We start from the raw sequence: 3,966 nt of genomic DNA, 5'->3' as shown, positions 1-3,966 counted from the left end.
ACTTCGAGAGTTAGGAATAAAGAAGAAAATCTAAAACTAGATGACTGTTTGAGGGGAAAAAAGAAAAGAGACTTATCTGAGCGGAACAACTGGCACCAATGATCATGACATGCATTTCAGATTAATCAGCCCAGCCTATTAAACCAACCAACTTTTAGTCATCATACTTTATGCCCCGAGATCTCAAAAACCCAATTTCTTCACCAAATCACTGACCCTGCTCGGCCTGCGGTGCACTGAAGGGTTTTCACCAACAAACCTCTCTCATTTGTTCATCTCTCAACTCACTGTCGCCTTATAGTGCTCGTGAGGGTTTTCACCAATAAAACTCTCTCATTTTTCATTTTCTTGCTCAGAACGGAGTGTTGCCCCTGATATGAGTCACCTCTACTTGATCGACTCGGCATCTCTTGAAGACTAGTCGGAAGGTCTTTCTTTGGACCGTAATGTGGGATTTTTGGATAGGGTTAGAAAGAAGAGTATCTCAAAGGCTCAAAACAACTTGAATGGGTTCCAAATTACAACTTTTGGAATCAGATTTCTTACAACAACCACAACTTTCTGCCTCAGTTTCTTTGCTTGGGGAATTTTTGGATTTTTATTTTGATGGGACCGAACTGTGAGGCTGCCTACGTATCCTTAAAAGGAATCAGGTCGAACGTTGTTCATGACATAAGAATTATTTTGTTGTTGTTACTTCTCTTTTCCTTTTCTTTCTCTTCTTTTTTCTTTCTCTCTTCTTCCTTTCTTTCTTTTTTTTCTTTTCTATTCTCTTTCTTTCTTTCTTTTCATTCTTTTCCATTTTTTCTTTTCTTTTCTCTTCTTCTTTCCTTCTTTACTTACCTTTTGCATTCATGTTTTCTTAATTTCGCTACTGACTCCAAAAGAGGGGTATGAAAGGATATAAATAAGGCTTAAAAGGGTAATAAAAGATAAAGTGTTTAGATAGTATAACAAAATGCCTTCGTCATTCCAATCTCCAAAACATGCCAAGTACAAATAAACACAATTTAAACCGAAGAAATCATACATGATATCTTTTAACTGCATTAGAATTGATAGCCATACCTACACATTTGCCTTCTATATCTGTTAAATACAAAGCATCGTTGGACAACACTCTCGTTATGATGAACGACCCCTGCCAATTTGGGGCGAACTTGCCTTTTGCCTCAGCCTGATGTGGAAGGATGCATTTCAATACTTGCTAACCCACTTCAAATTTCCGTGAATGCACCTTCTTGTTGTATACTCTTGCCATTCTCTTTTGATACAACTGGCCATGGCACACTGCTGCCAATCGTTTCTCATCAATCAGACTTAGTTGCTCCAGACGGGTTTTGACCCACTCATCATCATCAATTTGGCTTCAGCAACAATCCGAAGGGATGGAATTTCAACCTCCGCGGGTATCACTGCTTCTATGTCATATACCAATAAATAAGGAGTTGCACCTACCGAAGTGCAAACAGTAATGTGATAACCGAACAATGTAAAAGGCAACTTCTCATGCCATTGCCTAGACCCCTGCACCATTTTCCGAAGTATTTTCTTTATGTTTTTGTTGGCTGCCTCGACTGCTCCATTTGCCTTGGGGCGATATGGGGTGGAATTGCAATGCGTAATCTTAAACTGTTGGCATACTTCTTTCATCAGATGATTGTTAAGATTATCCCCATTATATATGATGATCACCTTCAGGATTATGAACCGACAAATGATATTTGAATGAACAAAATCGACCACTGCCTTCTTGGTCATAGATTTGAAAGTTTTAGCTTCAACCCACTTAGTGAAATAGTCAATCGTCACCACAATGAACTTGTGCCCATTGAATGTTGCCGGCTCAATTGGTCTGATGACATCCATACCCCAAGCAACAAAGGGCCATGGTGCAGACATTGTGTGCAATTCGGACGGTGGAGAATGAATCAAATCTCCATACACTTGGCACTGATGACACTTGCGCACAAAACTGATACAATCTCGCTCCATGGTGAGCCAATAATAACCTGCTCGGATAGTTATCTTTGCCAGAACATACCCATTCACATGCGGTCTGCCGACTCCGAAATGCACTTCAATCATGATAGTCGTTGCTTGTCTAGCATCTATGCATCTTAACAATCCAAGATCTGGAGTTCTTTTGTACAAAACTCCCCCACTGAAGAAAAATCCACTCGCTAAACATCGAATTGTTCTCTTTTGATCCCCCGTGGCTTGTACTAGATACACCCCCATCCTGATATACTCCCTGATGTCATGAAACCATGGTTCACCATCAATTTCCTCCTCCACCATATTGCAGTAAGCATGCTGATCACGGACCTGAATATGCAAAGGATCAACATAAGCCTTATCTTGATGATGTAATATCAACGCCAAGGTAGCCAAAGCATCGACGACCTCATTATAGATCCTCGGAATGTGCATGAATTCTATTAATCGAAATCGTTGACAAAGATCATGTAGACATTTTCGATATAGTATAAGCTTTAAATCTCGTGTCTCCCATTCTTCTTGTATCTGGTGCACCAGAAGGTCCGAGTCCCCGAAGACCAAGACTTCCTGGATTCCCATATCTACAGCTAGCCTTAGTCCCAGAATGCATGCTTCGTACTCAACCATGTTGTTGGTATAGTAGAATCGCAGCTGGCCCGTAACAGGGTAGTGATGTCCTATTTCAGAAATAAGCACTACCCCTATCCCGACACCTTTTATGTAAGCTGCTCCATCAAAGAAAAGTTTCCAACCTGGTTTTTCAACCTGCTCCACCTCGTCAATATGCATCACCTCTTCATCGGGAAAACAAGTTCTCAATGGTTCATATTCCTCATCCACCAGGTTCTCGGTCAAATGATCGGCCAATGCTTGGGCTTTCATCGTTGTCGAAGTCACATATACAATGTCAAATTCTGTGAGCAAGATCTGCCACTTTGCGAGCCTCCCTGTGGGCATGGGCTTGTGAAAGATATACTTCAAGGGATCCAGGTGAGAGATGAGGTAATAAGTGTAGGACGACAAGTAATGCTTCAACTTCTGTGCTACCCGAGTCAGGGCACAACACGTCCTCTCAAGGGGAGTATACTTAACCTCATAAGATGTGAATTTTTTGCTGAGATAGTAGATGGCTTGCTCTTTCCTACATGCTGACCCAACACACAACCAAATGAATTATTCAAGACCGTCAAATATAGAATCAAAGGTCTTCCTGGTTCTTATGGGACCAACACAGGTGGGTTTGACAAGTACCCCTTTATCTTATCAAATGCTTCCTAACACTCATCAGTCCACTTGACTGCAACATCCTTCTTCAACAACTTAAAGATAGGCTCACAGGTTGTCGTGAGCTGAGCAATAAACCTGTTGATGTAGTTCAGTCTCCCTAACAGACTCATCACTTCGGTCTTGTTCCTTGGCGGGGGAAATTCCTAAATAGATGTAATCTTTAAAGGATCCAATTCAGTGCCTCGCCGGCTGACTATGAATCCCAATAGTTTTCCGGATGGGACACCAAATGTACACTTTGCAGGGTTGAGTTTAAGATTGTACCTGCAGAGCCTTTGGAAGAAATTTCTCAAATCTCTGACGTGGTCAGACTGCTTCCTGGACTTTATGATCACATCGTCCACGTAAACCTCGATCTCCTTGTTTTTATGATCATGGAATATGGTTTTCATTGCCCTCATGTAAGTTGCCCCAGCATTTTTCAAACCAAAAGGCATGACCCGGTAGCAATATGTTCCTCGTGGCGTGATGAATGCCGTCTTTTCCGCATCTTCCTCATCCATTAAGATCTGATGATAGCCCGTATAGCAATCCACAAAATACCCAATCTCATGTTTGGCACAATTATCAATCATGTGGATATTTGACAGCGGGAAGTTGTCCTTTGGGCTTGCCTTGTTGAGATCACGGTAGTCAATACACACCCTGGTCTTACCATCTTTCTTTGGCACAGGCACA

The sequence above is a fragment of the Nicotiana tabacum genome, chromosome 11, assembly GCF_000715075.1.
Source record: "Nicotiana tabacum cultivar K326 chromosome 11, ASM71507v2, whole genome shotgun sequence".
NCBI classification, from domain to species: Eukaryota; Viridiplantae; Streptophyta; class Magnoliopsida; order Solanales; family Solanaceae; genus Nicotiana; species Nicotiana tabacum.
Note: the sequence above shows the minus strand (reverse complement) of the source record.